Source organism: Lates calcarifer, linkage group LG21 (genome assembly GCF_001640805.2).
Source record: "Lates calcarifer isolate ASB-BC8 linkage group LG21, TLL_Latcal_v3, whole genome shotgun sequence".
NCBI classification, from domain to species: domain Eukaryota; kingdom Metazoa; phylum Chordata; class Actinopteri; family Centropomidae; genus Lates; species Lates calcarifer.
The window spans coordinates 4,795,591-4,822,502 of NC_066853.1; the positions used below are offsets into that span (position 1 = coordinate 4,795,591).

Here is a 26,912-nt window from a genome sequence, read left to right on the forward strand (position 1 = left end):
TGCAACTCTCTCTACAGGTATTCATGAAGGCGCTCTGTAGTGGACAATATAGTCCTAAACATCAATATCATGTAGACACTGGAAAACTTATAAAGTTTGAAATGCAGTCCAACTGCCATGGATATTGCATTTCCTTTCAGGCATGTTAAGACAGCAACAAGATTTTTGAGCAGAGCCTTCACTGAGTTCAGCTGGCATGTCCATCTTGTCTTGGATAGTCAGACAAGTTCACCCCAGTTGTTTCTGTATGTCAGCAAATTTCTGATTATTCTTAAAGGAAAAACTGAAGAAGTAATATATATTTGCTAATGTTTCAAAACATTCTTTTGCCTCTGGTATAGACCTGCAAGTGTGGCACACTACCAAAACTCATGGATAGAGAAGCATGCTTGAACACCTCCAGCCTCCCAACTTATTACAGCAGCTCCATCACAGGCTTGAGGCACACATACTGGGTCATTCAGCCCATTGGATTCAAGAACATTTTCAACTCACCTGTGATTGAAATGACTTTAAAGGCACTGAGGCTACATGTTCAAGGATCACAGGGTGAAGTTTATCTCTCTCACACATACACACAAATACCATTTTATCAAATGGATCCTAGCTTAGCTGGCTGCAGCAGATCATCATGACCAGTACTGCCTGCACTGCCACTGTGGCCTTTGGACAGTGCAAATTTATGTAATTAAGATTACATAAATGACAAAAGAGAAAACAAATTTGTTCTCTTTTTCTATCTCTGTAGTGTCTAGGTGTGTTTTTTTGTTCCTCAAGTGTGCATTGGCAATACTGTTTCTTATTACAATAAAGCAAGCCTATTTGAACTGAATTGCTGAGAGAAAACCTTCATTTGGCAGACCTGACCGTCTGTTCATTGTAGGCTACATTGTGTAATGCCCACAGTCAATGATTTAGCTTGAGTTTTGCTATGTTTCACAGTCTGTTATTTTGCTCCTCTTTCAGGGTGGAAATATTTGGGCTAGGGTCTTAGCCAGCCATGTCCATGTGGTCATTTTCACAGTGATAGGACACACAGAATGACGTATGACTCATTATTTGGGTGACGGGCAATGTTCCCTCTAAGCTGCGCGCCTGTGCAATCACGCACTGCTCCCGCTTTCTCCGCGCACAGCAAAACTATGTAGCGCATAAAAGTCTGTGTGTATGCTCAGACACATGAAAAATTAGGGGGAACATTGGTGATGGGGACAAGGCCTGAGTGGCATACTGGCATGGTATTTTCGGTATATGGAGTTTTTTAGTCACCCACTGGGAACAGACAGATATTCACACACACACACACACAAAGGAAAAAAAAAAACATTGAGAAGTTGATATGAACAAACCATGCAGCTTAGATGGAACGTATACGTACATATAGCATACATGCACTGGTATGGAAGTTCTACCAGTCAGAGACCTTATTGAGAATTCATGTCAGGGATAGTGTTAATTTTCCCAATCAACAGTCCATAATAGCTAGTTGGAATTGAGTTCTCTCTTCATCATTTATTAACATAGCTGCAGTGTTACTTTTTTTAAGTTTTGTTCACTATGTCTTAAATTGTTATAAAGCAAGGCATAAGTTTTCAAATTCCCCTGCTCTTTAAAAAGAAAAGCTAATGCACACCAAAGGCTTCACAAGAGACTTCAAACTGTATACCCTGACAGCTGTGCTTCAAACTTTGATTTTAGATCCTCACTTGAGAATCGCACAGGTGTTGCAACACTGACCTCTACACCTTTTGGAGGAAAGATATAAAATAACTTGAAGAAATATTTTTATCTGATATTTATTCATTAAGTTTTCATGTCAGTTGTTACTGAAGTGCTAATAACAAACAAGAAGCTGCAGCATCAGAGCCTAAATTTTTAGATCTTTTTCATTTGCTGATCTGAGATCACAAAGTATTTGTTGAAATGTAAGAAGTTATTGTGTTTGTGTGTGAGTTCTTAAGTATCAAAATGTGAAAATTTCATAGCAGTGTGTAAATAGTTTTGCTGTTAATTATGTAGAATGGTGTGTTTTGCAGTGGGAGAATCAGGCGAGGAGTGATTGCTAAGAGTTTTGTTTTACATTTAACAAGGTACACCATCAGCAAAGGTCTCCCACAACCCACATTCATTTTTTAAACTTTTGTGAAAGGAAAAAAATGGGCTGCAAGCTTATTCATCACAGCTTCCTGTTTTCATGTCCAGGGTACTGAATAACAAGACATAGACAAATGTAAAGCCTATTGAAATAGGTACATTTAGTCAAGCTGCTCACTGCAGAAACCCAATGAGAGTACACATTGTATGTAATGGCTACACTGACAGTCCAAACATTTTTCAAACAGTATGACCATTATTTTAAGTTATGTTAATCTACCTAATTTAAATAAACACATGAAGTCTGACTTGCCCTGATGTGCATAAACCCAAACGAGAATAAGTAGACTCGTTAATTATTACCTTTACTGATGCAGGAATTTGGCAAATACGTTGAAATATAAAACATAGAAAACTGTTAAAACATGTCCATGTGAATCACCCAAAGAATGTAGGAATTTTGTGATGCTGAGTAGTCTTATGATTCTGAGGGGGCATTATAAAATATTACTGTACATAACTCATATGGAATTATTCATCCAGTAAGATAAGTCATATTAGAGAGTGTATAATAATCTTATTAATGTTCAGTATGTATTTTAGTCTCCTTAATGATCTTAACTACTGTTTGTGAGTGACTGCACAAGAAAGCACAAAAAAGTTAAAATTTTGGTGCACACAAATTTAGTACTAATGGTACAGCGATGAACAGCAAACAGTACAATTAACAGAAAACAAAGACACAAAAGGAAAGGGGGAAATAAAAATACAATGCTATAGTGGTTGGATAAATGAGTAGCAGAATTCATATCTATTTTGAAAATAGTATGTGTTAACTGGCTGTTACTCTGAGGACAAGTGAATCAAAGTTTTAAGTTTAGTTGTTAAGTTCAGTTCTGAAAGCACCAGGTTTTAAGCAGGTTTCACTGGAGATTTGTGAGTATGCTTGCATGCACCTTGGGAAATCTTCTGTTGCAGAGTTGGGGCTAAATAAGTTCTAATGAATTCATTTTGCGCTGATGAACTGCTTGGAATGTCAGAATTTGAAGCTGAAAGGTGATGAATAAGTAGACCAGAGCCTTTGGATCTGGATTGGGTCTGCTGGAGGAGAGCTGCCTAAGAGCTGGTGACATATTGAATGGTTTTCTTGGCTCACGACTCCAGTTGTCTCTCCAGTCAGTTTAGCCAACTAAGTGTCCCTCTCCCCCACATTTGAAAGTTGTTACTGTCTTGACTGAATGTGTTATTCCAAGTTGTGTGCTGCTTTAATGCTGAATCGCCTGGTAACCCACTGTACTTAAGTTCTCTGGTCTGTTATTTAAGTTCGGAAAAAAAAAAAAAATCTGGTTTCACTGTAAGATTAAAAATGTCTGAGCCAAAGGTTTTCTCTATCAGAGTTATGAGGCTAACCACACATTCCAGGCTGCTGGCTCTTGACTATCCAAGACCCTGAAGGGTCAGTGGTGGCAGGGCCAGTGGTCTGGTTAAGGGGCCATGGAGGAGATGAGCAGTCAGTTATCTTCCTGCTTTGTGTTTCAGACTAGGTGTGAAGGTTGCTGGCCAGCGCTGTTCTTTGAAGATATACTGCTGGTCCTGTTGGTCTGTCTGCTCTGGAACTTCAGGGGGATTTTTTCCTACACTGATGTGGATAATGAAATATAATTAATTTAGAGGTTATATTAGAACTGAGTAGTATTTGTTAGATCCTAAAACAGAAATGAGAAATTTGATGCTGAGAAGGGACTACATGATTGTCTCTGTTCATGATGACAAATGTCAAGACATGAATGCACTTAAAGGAATAGATCGACATTTTGAAAAAAAAAGCTTATTCGCTTTCTTTCTTTGAGTAAGTTGAGAGAAACTTTCAAGTCTATACAGTAGATATGAAGATCCCACCAACAGTGGGTTAGCTTAGATTGGCGCAAAGCCTGGAAATAGCTAGCCTGGCTCCGTTCAAATGTAAGAAAATCCACCTACAGCACCAGCACTCAAAAGCTCACCATTTAACATGTTATTCTTATTTGTTTAACCTGGAAATAAACCAAAAAACCTTCTTCCGGCACATGAATCTGCATAAAAGCACTGTGCTGTTTCCACAGTTTCTGGTGAATTGTGTTATTTTTAGACAGAGCCAGGCTAACTGTTTCCCCTTGTTTTCTGTCTCTATGGTACCTGTTACTGCTGGCTGTAGCTCCATATTTATTGTGCAGACACAGTAAATATGGAGTCTTCTCATCTGAATATGAGTCAAAAAGTGAATAAGAATGATATATGTAGCTATCTCTTTAGTAATTTAAGTTCCGACTTTCACATGCTGTTAGATGCTTTGATGCCAATGATTTTATAATTAAGTAGGATTTTCATGTAAAACTGCACTGAGCTGATGATAGTGAAGAGGCATTTGATGAGAGTGTGGCATGCAATTTTGAAATTATTGCCTGGATAACCCATACTCTTGCCAAATTTAAGCAAAAGAACTAGACTTTTTTGCTCACACCAGATAAGGGAGGAGGACAGGTGTCTTCCGCTCAATGCTGACCATTGTAAGCCCTTGAAAACAGATAAGGCATAGGTCCTAGAACTGAAAAAATATACAGTGCTGATGTTGCCCTTCAGACTGGTTATAAGCCTCTTTTAGCTGATAGCTCGTGAGGTGATCAGTGTTAGCAATGCCCCTTCAGAGGCGATCCCAATCTGAAAAGGGCACACTGTGTAAAAGGGTAGACCTCTATCCCAGTCTCACCAAATTACAATAATAATTCATAAAGAATACACTCATAAAAAGGAAAGGGTTATTAATCTGTGCCCCCCCCCCCCCGCCTCCACTGGACCAGTACCGGCAGAAATTATATTAACTTTATTTTGAGCACATTACTCTTCTATCACCCTGTTGGAATACATCGTATTCAGAGGTGCTGCTTAATTGTCTCCATATTTCTATGTTGCTGCTGAAAGACACTGATGAGGGGGTTTTACTGGGTCTCTTAATAGAACGTCCTCTGCACACTGTCATTTCCAGAGATTAACAGATGTGTTTGATACATTCATTACCTTACTGGCTCCAGGAAACACAGAACCCAATGGTGTTTTGCATGACAACCACACCAGACAAGTCTTTGGATACCATTGAAAACATTCAGCTGGGGGAAATTGATGCTGTAAGCAGAGCCACTGCTGCCAGATGGCAATAGGGGAATGAAAAGCAGGTAGTAAAAGCCTCAGGTCATGATTAAGCGGACTGCTGGATAAAGCACACTGCTGCAAATGCATGTTGCATAGTGATCAACAAATGCCGGGCAGCACAGGAATCAGCCGTTCCTTCCCAACAGGTTTCAGGCTACTGCAGATAAATACTGAGGATTTGTACAACTTAATACGTGTGTATTTGATGACTGCTGTAACCTAACAGAAACAGACTTTAAAGACATCCTAGTAAATTCTGTAAGTAAACATGCCAGTAATCTGTACCTTTGACCAGTGTGTTGGTAGCTGGTTTTGGAGCTTTATCTCGCTTGGTAAAACAGCACAAACAGAGCTTGGCCTAGGGCAAACTAGAGTCATCTACTGTGAAGATACATTTCTATCATCTTCTGAGATGGAGAGTCTATTTCAGGCAGATGAATGACTGAGCACGAATGAAAGACAGATTTTGAAACAAAGACAGTTCTCTTCTGCAAATATATCATACAGGTCAGTGAAGCTGCAACTTGTGCCAATTGTTGCCAAGGAAGAATGCTTAGAAAGAGAAAGGCAAGTGGTATTCTGATACTACCAGCATCATTCCCCTTAGGGATATGGTGAGGTATGTTAATTACTACATAAATCATAAATTATCACCATTCCTTAAACTTGGTAACATGAGCTTCAGACTTTGTTAATGTGTCTGTGTGTGTGTGTGCATGGATTTTTGAATGACTCTGACTTTGGAATAGGCGGAGGAAAAAAATCCTGCTGGTCTCCTCCCGTTCCTCGCCCTCCCTGCCCACACTAGCCCCCTGAGGAGGTGATCGGACGCGTCTGTTTCCCGGAGATAAAGGGCTGCTCACCACATCCCCAGAGCTGGGAGAAGTTGGCACTGAGCATGCTGGCAGTCTGCTCATGTAACAGACCCTGTCACTGACACTGAGAGAGAGACAGAGAGAGAGTGAGGGTGAGACAGAGGGATGAATGAAACGGGCTGAATAAGAGCAGAAAGGCTAGGTGCAGTCTGGCTGTGCACCAAGAAAAAAAAAAAAAAAAAATATATATAATATGTATATATATATATATATATATATATATATATATATATATATGTATATATATATGTGTGTGTGTGTGTGTGTGTGTGTGTGTGTGTGTGTGTGAACAAGTATTAACAACCAAACATAGAATCCAAACACTGGAATTCCAAAATTAAAATTGTTTTACTTGCATCAAAATTGTATACAAAATGGTACAAAATCAATGTGCCCATACCCCCATATCAGCATATCTGGGGAACATGTGCTAAACTGCTACTGCTATGGTTAAATTATACTTAAAGGAAAAGTTAGATGCTATATATTTAGTTATATGCCTTCTTGCTGGGAATTAGATGAGGACATCGATCTTGCTGTCATGTCTGTCTGATGAAATTGAAGCTAGCGATGGCATCTGGTTAGGGGGCAAACAGGTAGCCAAACTCAGTCCAATGAGAGAAAAAAACACTTGCTTGTAAAGCTAATCAACATGTTATATATCATTTGTTCAATCTGTACAAAACTTTGGTGTACAAACAACAAATTGCAATGTTACAAGGGCTTACATGCCAGACTATCTCTTGATTCCAGTCTTTGAGCTAAGTCAAGCTATCTGGCCAGTGGTGCTAGCTTCACATTTACTGCAGACATGAGAGCAGTGTCAATCTTCTGTATTTAACTCTTGGCAAGACAGTGGATAAGTGTATTTCCCAACTATTTCTTCAGGCAGCTAAACTGAAACTATATAGTTAAGGTTAGGGAAAGGACAGCACTCTAACTCGGGTGTTTAAGTCTCATATTATACGCATTTGAGGAAAAAACAAAATCTGATGAGGAAAGTCTCAAATAGCTGGAGGCAAAGCAAGACAGAAAGAAAAATCTATATTGATTTCTAAAATAAAGTGCAAATAAGATAAGATAAGATAATCCTTTATTAATACCACAATGGGGAAATTTACAAATGGTATACAATGCAGTCTCTTTAGCTTAGCTCTCTTCAGCTAGTTTAATTTCAACACATTAAAGTGTAACTGCATTAATCTTTTACTTACTTTCTCATTTAAGGGCCTCTAAAATCTTTTTCATTACCTTGCATCTATCTGTAATATCTGCCTTCTAATTAATTTCAATCTTTACCATCTCTTCACACATGAGTGCACATTGGAGGCACATGAATCAAAATACAGATGTACACAGACATGCCCTTATGGTACTTCACACAAGCGCGCACTCACACACACACACACAAACACCAAACCCACTGAGACCAAGCTCAATATCAGTTGGTGTACAAGCTTTCCACTACAGCCTCTCTGCTTTCATTTTCCCAAATGTAGGCTGTCCTATATGCTCCACCACAGGGAATATCAATAGACCAGCTATAGTATTCAAAGAGATCAATACTGTAAAATATCGTTTCTCACCCCATCTTTGTGTGTCTCTCTTTCTCCTCAGATCATTGGAGCCTTTTTATATAGAGTCACTGTGACACAAATCCTGCATGCTGCTGTTCCCCAAAACACAAAATTAGAAGTTTGGTGAGCAATGGTCTGTGTGACCCAAATAAGAAAGATGCCCTTGTATTTGGGTTGGGGCTGTTGGAGTTTTCAGATGTATGAAAAATGAATCTCCTCATAGTTGTATGCTTGGTGACGAAGACTTACAAACCTTATCAATAATACTTAACATTTTAAGCTAAAATTTAGAACTTTCTGACTCCCTTTTGGCCTCCCTTTATTAGGTCTTTGGACAAAGGGCCACCTGGACATTTGAACTCAACCCAATACAAGTAGACCTGTGTTAACATTTGGGAACGAAATGTGTAGTTTTTACTGTATACATTCAGAAACATGTATACAGTAAAATGCAATTTTGGACACTTTATTTCTACTATTTATTAAAAGAATGCATTACATGATTAACATGAATGCAAACTGAATAATAGCATTTTCAATTTTGTCTAAGGAGGTAGACCCTTCTTGAAATATTTTGAAACTGCAATTTTAAAGAGAAATTAGAATACAGTATATGTGGATGAAACCCACTGCAAATCACACAGTGTGTGTTGCATTGTAATCACATAATCTAATTTGTAGCATTGTCACATAATCCAGTTTGTGTCCCAGTCCATATGTTGAAATAATTCATGTCCACCATATGCAACTTGTGTTTCAAATCTGGCTTATTAGTTCAGGAATCATTGCACGAAATGGCATTAAGCATGTTCCTGTCATTATATGACAAAATAATTTCATCACATGCTGTATAGTCATAGCCCCAAAAGTAAACAAAAACACAATACAATAACAAAATAATAAATAGGTAAATAAAAGATGCTAGTTGAAATAATGAATTTAATATTCATGTAAATGGGTCGTCTCTGGTGTTCTGTGCCCATTTGACTATGTCTGTTATCTGTGTACAATTAATTTTGAGTGTAATCATTCGATACACAGCAGATCAAAGGATCTCTGTGGGGCCTCTGATACAAGGGATACACATCTCCCAGCTAATTATTGATTGGTTACAACAGTCTCTGCAAATGGTTGTTAGTGCAGAGCAGTGATAATAAGCAAAGCATTGTCATCAGTATGTATTAATGATTTTGTTATGGCATTTTATGAGTTTGTTTCTTTCTTTTTGTTTCCCTTGTTAAAATTTTCTTCCTAATGAGGGCTATAGTGTGTCAATTGGCATTTAATCTTTCATGTCACAACTTCTAATTGAACTTGCTGCCCTGGTTTGAATCAATACCCCATTATTTGAAGTTCATTAGGAACCTATTATTGTTTGACAGTGTACTCATTAAAATTGTGACCTGGGTGGATAATTGAATTGCGTGCCTCTTACAGGAGCTGTATAGAATAGTATTTACTTATCTGTTTATTCAGTTGTTTATTATATTGTTCTGTGGCTGTGTTTGACATTGATTTGAAAACATCTGTGTGCACCTTGCACATATTTTAAAAAGTGAACTGAACACACCTCTAAGAGGCACATGCATATTTTTTCAAGTATGAATTTACTTCATCCTCTTTCTTAGTATAATTTGGCAAATACAGCATTTATGCTTCTTCACAACAGATGCAGAGATCTCAAATCTTCAAAACCAAGGTCATGACTCTGTCTCCTGTTTTATATTTCTTATTTTGTTGTATAACATTGTCTCACTTATTTGTCTACTGACTCTGAAATGTTTTTTGCTGGTGGTGTTTATTTGTGCTAATTAGGTCACAGAGACAATAAGACAAGCTGACCAGTCATTCCTTAGCCCATCAGCTTCCTCTGGCTCCTCATGATCTTAGGTTCAATATTCTGAGAAGTGTTGTCCCTCTAGGATGTCTTGGGTCTGTCCTGTCATGCCTGGAACACCTTCAAGGGAAGGTGCCCAGGGGTGCATCCTTCTCTGTTGATATGGAGGAGCAACAGCTCCTCACCCTTGAATCTCCGCCAGTTAGATCTACGATCTGGTTAGGGGCAGAGTACGGATCAGCCTTGCTATGACTCGGCTGTTTCCAGTTGACTACACCTCTGGTTATGTTGTGGTCACCTAATTATGTGCAGTAGCACAACTCATCTACAAATCTGTTACTCTTTCACTCATCTGTATTTAGGTACAGCCTGTGTACTTATACCAAACAGTACCTGTTTTTTTCTTCAGTGTTATCCCTAACACTGGATGTGTCAAGACATGTTATTGGGAGTTGTCACAAATTTCTACATTAAGATATTTGTCTGTGTCTTAGAAAATGTTAGCCAGCCAGCATGACCTAGCTGTCTTCAACAGACCTTTCTCCTGGCAGCAAAATGTCTGCTGTGAAAAATGTCTGCATGATGAACCCTCCTCTCCTAAACAGTAATGAGATTATGATCATCACTAATTTGTATATGTATGATCCAAAGCAGTTTAAGATGCAGTGATTAATTTGTTGACTATTTTTAAATGCTCTAATCTGTCTGACTTGGACACCTCTTGGTAAAGTAAGAATAACATTAGCCCTGCCCACATAAGAGCACAGCCGTTCACACACAAGTACAACACCAGAACAATTTTAATCACTCATCCAAAATTTAAGATGCGGGGGCGAGTCAGAGAAACACTGGCTGTTTTTACACAGAAAATCCGGAATCATGACAGATGCCATGCACGGAAAAGCATCTCTTTGATTTGGCTGGGTAAATATGTGTGCTGCACATCTTATTGCACACACAAAGTACTTTTGAAGCCAACTGATGCTTCCTCAGAAATCTTCCTAGAACTAATCAGTTCAAATCACAGTGATTGCTCTCAGTAGAAAATTAATCTAATTTTCTGTCAAAGCAGCTGCCAGTTACTTAAGATCTGATCTCTTTCATTCTTTCACTCTCATTTTTCCCCTCCCTCACTCTCCCACTCTCTCTTTAGGCGCTGGTTAATTAAAATGGAAAGGAAAGGATTTGCAGTCAGTAATTCTGGACAACTTATAGTGCAAGTCAATTATAGAGCACAATGAATCATATAAAGAACATATTTTAACTAGTGGTGATTAAAAAAATTGAATTTCAACCTGTCAGATGGACTAAAAACAACCAGACAACTGTTCAAACATTTAGAGCAGATGCTGAAAATTAAGAATATGTAAGAATATGTAGACTGTTTGCTCTTATACACCAAATGTCATCAGATCAGCTATCTGTGGTTTATGTGCAGTATTTTGATAACCAGTGTCAAACAAAGACTGCTTCACATTTCACTTCATGCTTGGAAAACTGTATACATAGAAACAGATGAGAAATTCAGGCACAGCATAAGCCTTGGGTTTTTTATATTTCTCACCCCTCTTTCACAAGTGTGTACAAAGCACACACACACCATCATCATCATCATATAGCATTTATTCCATTGTATGAATCCCTCGAAAACAGGCCTCTTTATATTTATTTTTTAACATTCTGGTATAATGGAGATATACCTATGCCAGAGATAGAAATAAAGATGTGCATGAAAATGTTTTGTGGCTATGTCAAAAAAGCTATCAAACTATAGTCAAACGCGGTTAGTTAATATTCAAGATTAAAAAACAAAAAAAACCAAACAAACATGATGACAAAATGCTAATTTCTTTGAATGTAATCCAGATATGTACATTATCCAGATTGTAGATTCATTTGCATGGACCAGACCATGACCAAACCAAACTCTACACTAAATTGTATTTTCTTTTATATTTGTGTACTTTAGGAGAAGTTATCAAAGATTGGCTGAACTGTTATGGAGATCACACAAACACAGAAGGATCTGTCATTTGGAAGTGGCCAGATATATACCCACACTCTTTGCTCTGGATCTTCATTTGACCAAACTTAGCTCTGCAACAAAAATCTTTGTCAGAAACCAAGACCTAGTCAGACAGAACAGGGGTTCTTAAATGAATTGCAAAGTCAGCCAATATCCTTAGTAAAGTGAGTAAATATTGACTTTTGCTAACTCTCTTTTGTAGTTGTCGGAATGAAACCATTCACCTGAAGTGGTGTCTGCATCTAAGGGTCAAAAGCAGAGAATGGGGCAAGAATAATAAAAATAGTGGCTGTAATGAATGGAGCTAAATACAGGTGCATTCATGAGGGGAGAACCCATATTAAAGCACCAAGGTCATTTATTAAAGACTGCTGCATGTTTAGGGCCAAGGCCCAGACTTGAGTCTTAATGAAAGTCTGTAGAATGATCAAAGACTCACCATGCAACTTTGTGAAGGTTAAGAAAGAAGAAATATCAGGAAATCTCATGAATCCCAATCCCAATTGACAAAAAGTTTGATTTGCGTATTGTTAGTTTTATGGTACAATGGCACAGAATGACCCTATAATTGCTACAGTATCAAGTCTTCATTTCAGGGAAATAAAGCAATCTTGAAAAGGACTTGATCCACCTACAGCCACCATAACAGCTTCCACACTCAATGGAAAACATTCCAAATGTCCAAGTTTCTGAAACTCTACCAGAGAAATAAACACCATTCTTGCAAAAGATATTTCAACATTTGGTGTTTTGAAGATGGCGCTAACAAGTTGGTCTAAAATCTGCTATACTGTCTGTGAGGGCCATAGCAAATGAGCAATTTATTTAAGTTTCATGCTAATCAGACTATTCAGTAACCTGTCACACTCTATAGGGAAACCAAAGCATTCATTATGTTTCTTCATTGTCGTGGGGTTTTCATTTCATTTGAGCTTGTCATCTGATATGTACAGTATGTCTGTGATAACCAAAATGCAAGCAAAACAATTGCTGTGACACCAATTTAGTTAGAAATCCACAATTTTCACAGTCGCTAACTCTCCACAAAAACCTTTGGGTTTGTTATTTTTTGCTGTTCTTTTTTGGTTGTTTCTTTTTTTCCTGTAAAACTGTTCACTACCATTTCATGTGACTGTCTTTGAATCATAATCATCTTTTTTTTAAATATTAAATCAGACAAAGGGAATACATCATTGAGACAGATGGTTATCATGCCTAGCAATGAGCATTAACTATTGTTAGCATATCTCTGCAAATTTATGCTATTTCATGCTCCTCTTAGTAGACCCAGCCCCTAATCCCATTGTTCGCTGCACAAAATCCAATTTGCACCAATTTCATACACTGCTGCACTGAACTTACACTGATCTACAGTATCTACTTTCAGCATTTGAATCAATTTTGCACTTACTGTATGGCTTCTTACATGGAGTGCAGCTGGCAGCTATATAGCCTTTTCTTTCTATTTTTTCTTTCTTTTTAGACTGTACATACTGTACAATCACCACTGTTATCACACATGAATTTCTGATCACAGGAGTATGAACCAAACCTGACACTGAGTGTTAATATTTCATTTGTCAACTCAACATCCACATAATTTGGTCGCCTCATCAGATTGTCATAAGATGGCATCGCACTGCTTTTTCCAATTTACAGAGCAAGAAAAGAAATTCAGATTGAATGTGAGAGCACGGAAAGAGAGAAGGAAAATATTAACATGGAAATATAATTAAATGCCAGTCATACAGAAAAAAGAATAATATTACTACATAATTGTTAGTGCAGAGAATGCAGTGGAAGAGTTGGTTTCAAATAGATTTATATGGTGGTAGACTGACAAAAGATGATGTGTATCACCCAAACTATTCAAAGAGGCCTAATGAGTTTCCTTATAATTGCAGCATGCCACTGTTTCAACTTCTGTGCACTTGCATTATTGATGCTGCTGAAGTTATTCAGAAGATTGTGTCTATGTGACATTTCATTATTTGATAACCAAAAAAGCATGTGAATATTCTTTGTGCTATCATTCAGTTAATCAGTGCAACCAACAAGCTTTATTGCCTTTCAGTACTGCTGATACTAACCCCAAATAGCAACATGGAAGTCAAGTATGAAAGAAAAGCAGATGTGTGCCTCTCAAATAGAGGGGAAATACATGTAAAAACATGTTTAACATTCATTCAGTCGTTTGCGAGATGAGTACATGTTTCAATGTGATGACGCACTCTTTTGGCTTTCATTGATTCACTGGAGAAACTGCTTGTGGATGCAGTCGGGGTCCATTAACTGTGATACTTTTCCAGGATGCTCGTTGCATGGACCATTATTAAACTCCAGTTAACAGCTGCAGAGGACCATATTAGCTAAACAGAGATTTTTTTGTTCATGACACACTCCCATATCCCAGCACAGTGAACGCACTAAGAGACTTTCTGCCATTTTAAGACATCTGCTTTCAAACATTAACAATGCTTCATAGCCTCTAATGGAGTCTCCAGGGTAAATATGTCCATTTCTAAGAAGTGTTACATGCAAACATCTATTTCTATTTCATTTATTTATTCTTTTTAGAGAATTTTAATACTTGGATTTTGTTTATGTGTGCATACTGTTGACGATTTTAAACATGTCAATGAGTCAGTACATCAAGTAAGCACACGCTTATTGGGTATAAGTAGCATTTCACTTCTAAGGAGAAACAGTGATATGATGACAAAGTACTGAAGACAAAATGCTTGATCATCCATCCAGTTTAGGTTGCATTGTATACTTAAACAAAATGTGAAGTGACAAGTTTCTCTTGCTAAAAATGTTTGTTCTCTAGTGTCAGATGCAACTTTTTTTTTTTTTTCATTTAATCAAAGCCCACTCTGAAAAAAGCAGCAATCAGCCAATATGTGCATTAATCTATATATCCACCAGTCCTGAAGAATCAATATTATCATGGCAGTGTTCTTTTATTACAGCACATGTGCAGAATCACTCTCCACCTTACAGTTCCTTTTATTGCAGGGCTGGCACATGCTGAATCTCCCTGCAGTAACTAATATGGGATTTTTCTCATTACAGGCTTCGTGATCACAAGACAGAAGCAGGAGCTGTAAATAGAAAAGGAAGAAAAACAGATGCACCACGGCAGATAAGGTAGTGTTGATCAATAGCTTCAAATTCTAATAAGATTGACCCCTGTGGCAAATAGCATTGATCTGTGCAAAAGATGCAAGAAACAAATGAGTGGACACAAGGCAATGTTTACCTTCGGCATTTATGTTGCTTTCTTAGCGAGAGTCAACAGTCACTTTATATGGGAATACATAGTGTTCCTAAACAGTCAGATTGTTTTTGTTATACAAGTTTCCTCCTATAGCATACCATGAGGCCTAACATGACATTGTAAAATGGAGATTGTATTGACCTTAATGGAATATTTGCATTGTGGAACATTTGCAATAACTCTTTGTATCTTTGCAAACAATATCACCTCTGAAAACCCAATAATTTTGTAATCTAAAATTAAATAATGGGCAAATGTCAGTGACTCCTTAGCAAATCAAATTCTACATGCTACACATAATTCACCCCTGATTCATATTTGCTCATCACATTTATAGGCAAGAGTATAAATATAGCAGATGTGGAGTCATACTTTTGTGCTAATAAGCAGACAGAGCATGGTTTTATGACCTCTTTCTAACTTTTTTTTTCTAGTATAACAGGAAAAACTGCAAGCACTTTCTAGATGACAGAATTACACATCAATCAAATTCAGAGGATACATTTTGAGACTAACCTTTAAAGTCACTCTGTTCTGCACAGTTAATTACAGAGCTGGCAAACTCCAGTAGGGCCAATAATTCTCAAGATCAGGCCACAGGTCATTGGCTTCAAATAGTTGAGCCAGTATACTTGATCATCACTTTATGGCTGGCCTCTTCAGCTGTGGATGAATATGTTACTTAGATAAGACAATTTACCCTGCAGCCCTGACAGGAGACTGACATCTGTTTTCTCTACAATCACATGAACATAAACACTCTCATTCAAACACACATCCTTTGAATGCCTCCTATATTGCAGCTTAGATTTATTTGTGTAGATGGATTGTTGGATGAAATGGCAGACTTGCTTGTTTACAGAGCAAAGACAGGAGATGGTTCTTGCGTTAGGTTCTCTCACTTCAAGTCTGGCCATCAGTTATAAATATTACTCCTTACAGTGTTGAAAGTCATTTCGTGCAGCACAATGACCCAGTATGACATATCGACAGATTGGAGTCAAGGAGTCAGTATGAAGATGAGTTTAAAACTAACTGTCTCCTCTTCCTTCTTTTGCCAATGTTACATTATTACATATTGCAAAGTCTTCATTTGAAACAACAATGTTTTTCTTTATAATATGTGCTGTATTTATGTGCCTCCTTGTGTGCTTTTCTCCTCTGCAATTCAGGAAACCTTTAGCCACTTGCGTGATAAGATAATACAGCATGAGTACACTGAGCCTACAATAATGCTTTATTCACCACTTTTGTGCCATAGACTGTTAGTCTAGCATATCCCCATCTTTTGACTGTATGCAGTATATAACATTTTCTAAATAGGACTAATAAAACATAAGTATTCAAAGGTGTAACCCTCCCCCAGTCCTTGACAAGACAAGATACAACATTTAGACAACACATAAAACTCTGTAGAACACTGGCTCACTTTATAGTCTTCTCCTGAAAGCACCTTTGAGTGCAGTGGTGCCATAAACAATGACCATTATTTGAGCGATAAGAAAGGATGGCATGGAAAACGCAATGTCTCTCAGTGGTTGTGCGCACTTGGCTCATTTATTAATTTATTTTAGTGTAGAAGAAAACCCCAGGGAGCAGAATGTTTTGAAAATCCATGATTAATGAAACATTAATCATGAATTTTGTAGAGGAACAGGAAGAGTTGTCACTCTGTATTTGGGCCCATTAGGACTTGGATGGAAGGAGAAGACAGGAAAAGGGAAAAAGGGTGGCACATAGTGTGGTGGAAGAAGATGATTTGGGGGTAGATGGAGGAAGGAGGGGGAACAGTAAATGAAAATGATGGGAAAAACTCTTTGGAATTCATAAGATGTAGATACAGGAAGAAGCCTTTGACAGTGGTATGGACCTTTATTTTAAGGCCCTAGATAATCAGCCATTTCACTGTGGGCAATAATGGTAAGGGCACAAATAGGAAACAACATGCCAGTTTTACCTTTACCTTACACATTACACTTTAAACTACACTTTAAATCACTTGTATCACCCTCTTGCTGAAATGAATTCATTTTGGCATCCATGTCTTTGTGCTCTGTGTGTAATATATCCTCCCCTGTGTATGCAAATCATGAGGCTTATAGAACTACAATAGCACTTGTCAATATTTGTGCCAGGTACAACAATTCCCTCTTGCCTAACCTTCTGCTGAATGCTAAGTGCCCAAAATGAAGTGAGAGACAGCAGAAACAGGAGAATTTTCAACAGTAATACCTCTGAGGCAAACATTCCTGTGTAGAATAGATGGGTAGGGATGGGTGGAGTGAAGGGATACAATGAAATAAACATGGCAGCAGCTTCTGTTGTGAACTTCCAGTGATTTCACAGCTCTTGGAATTTGACAGTGGTGGCACCATTGAGTGACTGCTGATAACATTGGTGGGGGCTTTGAGGGAACAACAAAACTCAGCAGTGTTAACCCTGCATACTAATTCAGCCTGCAGACAGTGTGTTTGATTTGACTTACTGAGTGTTGGATGTAGATGATGCACTCTTGACTACACATTTAGATTGAACTTATACTCACAAAAATGTGCTAACCATAAGCAGGAGGTGGACAGAATAATGTAAACAACTTGTGGAAAAGGAATTTACTCTAAATAGAGTTATATTAGATTTTAAGAGGTCTCATAATCAACACACTAGGTGTGTTCCCAAAGCAACACAAGTCATCTTACAGATTAAAGAGGGACAGCAGTCACAGGTTGAAAGTAAGAGATAGTGTAAAGATACACACTGCATAAAAGACTTTCCAATTTAATTATGGATGAAATTGGCATGTGTCTTAATTTTGTGGACTTCTCTAGCAGAGTTTGCTGACTGAGTTACTCAAAATGAAAGTTCTTTTATGAATGTATACAAAATTTTGTGCACAACTTGTACATGAAATACATGTATACTGTGTCTATAGCTAGCAAAAACATATAGCCATTCTAATTATAAGAGCAAAAAATGCTTTCACTCATGTATACACATAACATACACAAAATACACCTACACGCACACACACATGCATTCACTCTGATTTGTTAACAAATGAACAGTATCACTCCAGAAATGTGTTGTTGAAGGCCTCCGTCTCATATCCCCTGTAAAATTCAAATCTGTGAAAGTAGTCTTGATCTTGCAAATGAAAACGGAATAAGGTTCTGATTCATTACTTTGCTCTGGCCGAGCACAGCAGTGGTGTTGGGTGAAGGAGAGGACATGCCAGGGCAACGGCGCGGATGGAACTAAAGGTGATCTAATGGTCTCGGGTAGCAATCAAGAAGTGCAGAGTGCTTTATGGTGGAATGGATGCAGGGGTGGTTGGTGGCATGTACTAGAGTGGAGTTTTCCTTTCTGTATTCCTGCCATCACTTGCCCTGGGGGCTGGGGTACAAAGACATACTGGGGCCAGGAGACTCAAGTCATTTCCTCCCTCTGCACCAATCCAGCCCTTTGGCATAGCTCGCATCTGACACTGATCCCACATCTGTCAGAGGCTAAAACCTGCCTGGCTTTTGATAGCAAACCTCTTGCACTCCTTGGCCCACTCCTGACTGAGGCTCCAGCTATCCTGATGGGCCATGCATAGCTGAGCAACATCAAAGACATGACCACACCAGTCTCCTCTATCAAACCCAAAAAGAGGCAATTTATGAGCTGGCATGATTGTGAGTACATTCTGTAAATGCTTAATGTGGTTTAACAATAATGTAGTTTGGAAATTAATATATCAGAAATGAATAAAGACAAAATATTTCTGGGCAGTGGAATGTCAGAGTGCTTGATCCATGATATATAGCAAATGGAGAGCAATTGTGCTGGTGTATCAAAGGCCTTCCTCATGTTTTATTAGAGGTGTTCACAGTCAGATGCATGCCCCTGCTCCCACTTGCAGCCCCCCGACCCCCCACCCCCACCATGTTGCTCCATTTATCAAAAGCTGAAATAATGTGGCAGGGATTTATTATCTTATTCAGGAGCCAGGCTTCATTTGCACAACAGAGACCACAATCCTCAATCTGGCATTGATTTCTTTTGATTTATGTGGAACAAGCAGTGTTAGGAGTGCATGTTCATTGAGCCTGGTGCCCCTCTATTCTCCTTTGTTTACAGTGACAGTGATATGGACTATGATGAAACATAGAATCAAATCAACGCAACTAGCTTTCCTGTGGATGAGCTTTTAGGAAAACAGTGTCCTTTATGGGCTACACTTGTCAGCTTTGCTTGTTGCTAGCTCTACATGTTACACACTGCTTGAAATATATTTTGTTTACATGCATGTATGTTATACTGGTGTTATTCTGATGTTACATTGTATGGTAACAGTAAACTTAAGCAACTAGACTTTAAAAGAACTATTTTTTATGTTTTGCTGTCACTACCCAATCAATGTTAGAATTAACAGCTGTTTACTTGCCAGTCTAAAACAAATGTTGTAAATTCAGCATCAAACTTCATACCCTTACTCAGCTAGCCCCGGCCCCCAGCCCCTGCTAGCCTCATCACTTGATTGTATCTCACTGCAGCATCCAGACTGCCCTGAAGAAGCAGCACTGCTCAGAAGGCGTGTTTTAACCTCTTGTAACCACAGCAATGACTAAAGCTCTTGGCAAATGACCATCACCATCACCCGCTCCTAGCAAGAAACCACATTAGATGGCAGAGAAAACTTACATGTAACCCCTTTAAAAGAAAATTATCTAGAAGCTATGTGGTTTAAAGTAAGTCAGTTAAGGTCTGAGGCCAGAAAGAAGAATGAGAATGTAGTAGAAAAAAATTAGTTACACACAGGCAAAATGGTGGAGTGGGGATGTGCAGGAGCTTTTTCCTGTGGAAAAAACAAACATCCAATGTTTAATGATGACAAGTGAGGTCTGCTCCCTTCTACCGCAACCATGACCCTGTAGCTGTCCAGTTGACATCAAGGTGACAGCTTGGCAGAAGCATGGGCTCTTAACATGGCTTATCACAGCAACAACATTGTTTCTCTAACAGCAGCGAACTATCCAGAACGCTGCAGATCAGAACAAGCAATTCTGCTGCCTTTCAGGTTTAATTTGAGGCTGTTTACATTCACATTCAATGAACCATGTTAAATTTGTTGCCCTTTTTTATAAACAAACTCCCCAAGGGTAAAAAGGGCTGCAACTCACACTCCTCAACCAGAATGGATGTGAACACCTGCTCAAAGTCAGCACTTTAACCTCACAGTCACTGCTTCATTTGAAATCCAGTGTGGTGAAAGAGAGTAAAAACAATGAAAACCATAATAGTATCTTAAAACTTACAAACTGTATTATATATACTCCTGAAACCTTGCAATGTCTACCACTCTCTTTCTATTCACAATATTCAATATAATCCATATGTGCTATGCAAAACATGATATAAATTATCACAGCCTATCATCTGTTATTGTTTGCATGTAGCTGCAGTCAAGGGTTAGAATAATAAGAGATGGTTCTATATCTTTGAAAATTACTTTTGCTCATTGAAGTCAGTTTCTATCTGGATCTGGTAATCCCCTTGGTACATGAGTGGGAGAAAAGAAGTTGTTACACCTCATGGTATGATGGGTAATCAAAGTTTGGATCTACTCGCTTTTCTCCTGGCAGGTCAATGAGGTTCTTCTTACCTTAATGTTTTCCTCCCACTCTCCTCAACAACTACAGCTGTGCGCATACTTAAAAAATCACACCTAACTTATGGTGGCAACTAGAATTTGAATCACTGCTCACCAATCATGCTTAACATGACCTGTCAGTGTTGTTTCTTTGACAATCTTATGCAGATTTAGAGGTTAGGTGCAGGGTCTGAATACAAAATTCAGTCATAATGCTGTAAGATACTTAATGGTATACAGTTAGAGGGAATGCTGGAAGCAACAGCACAGAGATCTTCAATCAGGGCTATTGAACTTTGTATTGATTTGAGCCGATACTGTTGGAAGCAAGCTGTTGAGGCCCATGTTTTTAAAAGCTGTGTGGTTTTTGTGTATGACTGAAATGCTAATATGTGTGGGTAGTGTTACTGTAGGGTTAGCTGGGTTAAAAAAAAATGAAAAAAAGAGAAAACAAAACACAGTTAAAAACAAATTTAAAAAAGTTACTGTGCAGTTAGTTAGTACACTTTGGCTAGTTCCTATATTTCAAGGAGATTGTCAGCCAAATAAGGGCTGAAGAGCTGTGGTGGTAGATAGTGCAGTGCCACTGTATTTAAAAATGTCATAAAACAAGACAACTCTGTGAACAAAATAAAATATTGTATAGTATATTCTTGGTTAATTGACTTGTCAAATTTTCTCTTATTGAAAAATGGCAGATGGTAGAGCTACATCTTCTGACAAGCTTACATTATACATCACAGAAGAGATAATGGACATTTCAACTTCTCTGCCTCAATAATTAACTCAGTGATTTTGCTTTGCACTATGTATGTGATAGAAGCTTTCTTTCAATTTGTGCTGTTTCATTTCTGAAAGATCATTATGACAAACAAAGAACTCCACAATTACTTTCACACACAGTGCAAGACAAAATAGTAATGCAGTTCAGCTTGAGGTCATAGTGGTCTCCAGAGTCAAAGAATTTCATCCAGTTAAGAATATAAATGTCCACACTTGTTTGTTGATTGTTCCCATCCAGCTATCTCTTAATTTATCTGTTTATTTTATTGATTCATCTATTTTCTTTACCCATTCTTCCTGTTCAGGATTTCTATAGGAAATCTATACCATCATGCTTTTGACAGACGACAGGGAACCACTGTGGGGAACAGCAAATTTGTATTAATAACAAATCTAGTGATAATAGAGAGTCTAAAACAACAGAACTGGGGTTTAGTTTTCAGTTATCAAGAGGCCATATTTGATATAACGATTCATCTTTTTCAGCCACCCCTATTTACCTGTTAATGCAGTAATACGCAATTTCATCATTTTTTTAACCAAGAAAAGACATTTAATGACTCTGGGGGTATAGCTGGTTCATGTACTCTGTAAAGCCTTTATTTAACACTGCACCTTCTTAGTCTTAAACTTTCATTGCAGTTTTCAGCTGTTAAGCTCCCAGTCATTCCACTGCCACCACTAGTAGCATATTGCTTTTGTGTTGTCACTTCTACTCTTGAAACTGAACTTTGTAACCTTTACTGAACAGCAGCCACTGTGGCCACAAGTGGAAATTACATGATCATGGCACTTTGAGTTTTCCTACATTTCCCAAGATTCTCTTGCACCAGTTTCCTAAATTACATCATCAGTAGGCAACCTGACACTGAGCAAGTGGAACATGTGGCACAAGACCAGAAGGACACAACAAGCAAGTCCTCCAGTGAGGTGTGTTTAGTTCTTGTATTACTCTAAAACCTTTGAAATGTTACCTATGATATGATCAAATGTAACACATGGATAAGTTAGTGAACTTGCAACATGTTAAACTGTAGCAGCAAACAACTGGAAGAGCACTGAATTAAATGAGTGTTTCTACTCTTTATTTGTATAGAATGCCTTTTTACACTCAAAATTATAGGCTTGATTACACTGCACTTAAACAATTTACATCTCTAAATTACACTGAAATGAAGACTAGTTTCCCTTGCTAAACATACAAATAGTATTAAGACATACTATGTTATATATGTTATGTTATATTTATATTTTCTGCTAATTTATTGACTACATTAACCAATTAGCAGGAATCACAGTCGTTTAAATGTGTTTATCCATCCAAACTGAAAAAGACTTCCCCATTAGCACCCCATCCATCCACTTGGAATTAAATCACCCAGGCGTCTAAAGACACCACGGTGAATACTACCTGAGTATAAAGACTTGACATTTGCAACTCCTCCCTTTCACTGCTGCATGCGCAACAGATAGAAAGAAGGTATTAAATTCACTGTGTCTTGCAATGTGTAGGGGAATCTAAAAGAGATTGTGTGAACTCCCTGCCACACCTCCCAATTCTATTCCTCCTCCTCCCCTATCTTCAAAGAGGGAAAGGAACTACCAAGAACAGGGTTTAGGTCCTAGGAGACACTCAAAGAATGGGATCCTCTGACTACTGCATGTAATATTTCACAATTTAACCTCCTTGGATGATAGTTGAAGGTGGATTAGAGCACATCATTATTAGAACGATAGTGATTTTCGATTTAAATGTAAATCAGTCTCTTTTTTCAATTATTATTATGCTGCATAACTTTAGGTGTGGGAGCAAGAACTGATAGGTCTCAAACTTAGAGCAGGCTCCCTGAAAAATTAAGACAAGACTGTAAAGCATCATGTTGGGTATTCACTGACAACTTACACCGATCAGCCATAACATCAAAACCACTGACAGCTAAAGTGAATGACATTCATCATCTTGTTACAATACAATGTTCTGCTGAGGGTCCTTCATTCATCTGGATGTTACTTTGACATATACCACCCACCTAAACATTGTTTTAGACCAATCACACACTCCCAATGGCAAAAACACTCCCCAGTGTCAGGGGCCTCCCCCAGCAGAAAAATGTTCCCACCACACCACAAAAACTGCTCAGAAATGTTTCCAAGAAAACAAAGAGCCTAAGGTGTTGACCTGGCCTCCAGACCTCCCAGATCCCAATCAGACCCAGCATCTGTGGGATGATCCAGAACAAGTCAGATCCATCGAGGCCCCATCACGAAACCCACAGGAACCCATCTGCTGCCAATGTCCTGGTGCCAGACACTACAGGAGATCTTCCGTGTTCCCATGTCCAAGCCCCAACAGGTCAGAGCTGTTTTAAATAGGTCCCCTAGTATGAGGAGGACTGATGCGATATCAGGCAGGTCCCACAGGTACTGAATTAGATTGGGATCTGGGGTGTTTGGAGCCCAGGTCAACAGCTTTGGCTCTTTGTTGTTTTCCTGTGTGGTGTGGTGGAAACATTATCCTGCTTGGGGAGGCCCCTGACACTGGGGAGTGTTGTTGCCATTGAAGGGGTGTGTGCTTGGTTTGTGACAATATTTAGGTGGATGGTACATGACAAAGTAATGTCCAAATGAATGTCAGAACCAAAGGTTCCTCAGCAGAACATTGTGTTATAACGAGATAATCGATGTTATTCACTTCATCCACCAGTGATCATAATGTAATGGCTGATTGGTGTATATTGATTAATGAATCAGGATTTGTTGTATTGGAATTCTCATCTGACTGCTAGACACATGGAAAAGAACCCTTAAAGAAACTGCATCATGTTGATAATTTTTACAGTTTGATAAAGTTTGATGCAGCAAGAAGTTCTCATGAAATCAGAGGGATAGTGATTCACCGCAAATGACGAAGTGTGGCTTTTGCAGAACATGATTAGACTTTTAAAGAACAAAATAAAGTCCAACACACAGCATTTAATCTTCTGGCAAGTTTTGGAAGTCTTGATGGGTAATATAAAAAGTGTTTTCTTGGCAATCTTCCACAAATCAGTTCTGTTATCACAAAGATGATTTTTCAGAAGAACTTCAATTGTGTGTACCCGTCCAGCAAGGCCTCTCTATTGTGATGAGCAATTCTGACAGGAGATGTTATCATTGAATTGCTCACAGCAAAGCAGAGACTGCTTGAAATGTGGTGACCATTATACATATGGGAGCATCTGTCAGGAGTGAGAGTGTTCAGTGATGGAAGACATCCAAAAATACGTTTTGTTATTTTACAAATAAAAAACAGAAATTTCTCAATGTAAAGAGATTTGCTATAGGAATCACCTTCAAATTTGATCAGAGTCATATAAACACTGGGCACCACATTTCTGACTTCCCAGAGAGGAGATGAAACATATCCGCCCCAGTTTACTCAATTGAGTTTACACTAACAGACTCCCTACTGCTCCTTGATAGTCCAGCCATATCACAAATCAAGCTTGATAGGGAAGGACTAATTACACACACACACACACACACAAATTATCCAGTGTTTACACACAGACATTACCCAGCCCAACTGCAGCCAGGAAGTCCCCAGCTTTGCATACAATATCACCCAAAAGGTGAGGATGCAGCAAAGCAGATTTACTCAGTTATGGTTACAGTTACACATGCATTTATGTATATATTTTCTAAACACTGTGTGTAGAGGTCTAAGCAATACTGGTAGCTGCTGTACATTTATCACTAGTTGTTTATTAGAAATGAAGTCCTCATGCTGACATTTGCAAGACAGTTTCTGGCTTTCTTGTGGGTGGATATGCAAACAGTGGTTTGCTAAGTGTTGAAAAAAGGACTTGGAGGCTGGTCAAATGTGGCTTCAGACTAAAGAGTCAGTCTGCTTTGTGCCTGTTCACACCAGTCAACAGGACAGGCGTCACAAATGAAGATGAGGGACAACCCAGTTCTATCATTCAAAGTGACTCTCCCTTTGTTCCAGAAAAGTTCACTATGCAAAATGTTACAATACAGACGGACATTAACATCAAAGTAACATTTATATTACCCCACAGAAATATCTTAAAATCACATTCCCAGGACAACTTTCACTTAATTTTTAACTAGAAAATAATGTACGCTTATAAATGCTTTAATATTTTCTAGTCCAAATGAAAGTGTTTACAGTAGCAGAATAAGAGTAAGGCTGGTTGGAGCCTAAATTGTTGCTGACATAGGCTATAGTATCTGTCTGCATGAGTGGGCATTGTTGTTAGAGGTGACTTCTCTTCTACCTCACTGCAGCTCTTTCTCTTGGAATTAAACTCCCATTGACTGTTACAATGGACAAAATAAAACATCTGAAAAAATTATGCTCAGCCAAACAGTTCTGAGATGGTTTTGAAGAGGGTAAACTCCCTAAAAATGGTTTTGCCTGACATCAGGGTAAATAAATAACTTTTTTATCTTAAACTGTTTATTGTATCCAAATTATTTGATCTTATTGGATACAATACAATAAAAGTCTGTACTGCAGCAGGTAGACCACAAGCCAATTGTGCAGTTTTTCTTTCTACTGTCGACATAAATTGTTAGATAATTTCGACAAATCTCTGGTTGTCTGATTACACTGTCATAACGCTGTGCCTACGTAATTTGGTTACCTGGGTCCGCAGCAACATTACACTGAAGAGAACCGAACGTAATAGATGAGGGCCCCTGTGAAGGGCCTGGCAATTGAAGAAAGAGCTGAACGAAATTAGAGGGCACATAAAGTGTTTCCGACACTGGTGAATCCGCTTTCCCCAGCAATTACAGCGAGATAGCTTTTATTTCATCTTGGGTAGGGTGTGGTGGGGGGTGCAGGACTATGGCTGTCAGCAAATACAAGCAAAATCTACTGCCTACAGTAAATCTTGTGGGTTTTTGAGGATATTTTAATGACCTGCCTTGTCCTTTACATGGCTCACAATCTGATTATTAGTAGTGGAGGACAAGAGGCTAATTGAAGTGTCACTCAGCGCTAAAGTGTGTTTCTCTTTCCCATTTTGTGTTGAGAGAGGAGGATCATCTTTTTGAATAAGTAATCAGCACTTGAAATATAGCGATGGCCATTGATTATTTCCTAAAGGCGTGCTTGTAAAAAAAGAAAAAGGAGAAGAAAAAAAAGGAATGTACTGTAAAGTGGAACAGAGGGAAGAACCATTATGCATAATAAATGAGGAAGCAAGATGCACAATGAATTCCATATTTATTATTATTTATTCAGCTAGTTTAGAATAAATAGAATAAAATAATAGAATAAAATTCACTGTAAACAAGAGCTGTTGCCTTCAAAAGTAAGGGTTAAAAAAATAATCACTGGTGTACAGAGACTTTCATTAAAGGTCACATAGATTTATACTACATTCGTCCCATGTACCAGAGAACATATTAAGGCCTCTTTCCTCTTTTATCCCTGTTTATTTTATAGTGACGTCACTGAGCTTTGCAGGGAGTGTTTTATTTATTTTCATTAATATTTTTTTTTCTTTTGAGGAAAATGATGAAGCAATAGAAGAAATCAGTATATTGTTTGGGTTGTATTGCTTTGTGCTGTCTCTGACAGCGATGAACACCTTCCATCTCTGGCCAGTG

At 38.3% G+C, this 26,912-nt stretch overlaps 1 protein-coding gene across 5 annotated transcripts in view; it reads left to right on the forward strand.

The window, feature by feature from the left end:
• The window catches only part of kirrel3b (kirre like nephrin family adhesion molecule 3b), a 204,368-nt gene that overhangs the window by 16,546 nt on the left and 160,910 nt on the right, over positions 1–26,912 (forward strand). For 4 of the 5 annotated variants that reach the window (XM_051065444.1, XM_051065447.1, XM_051065445.1 and 1 more), the window contains exon 2: positions 14,671–14,745. The gene's annotated coding sequence lies outside the window, so the exon portion shown is untranslated. Of the gene's footprint in view, positions 1–14,670; positions 14,746–22,153; positions 22,221–26,912 lie in introns of those variants that run through there. The other variant, XM_051065443.1, reaches the window with a different exon arrangement.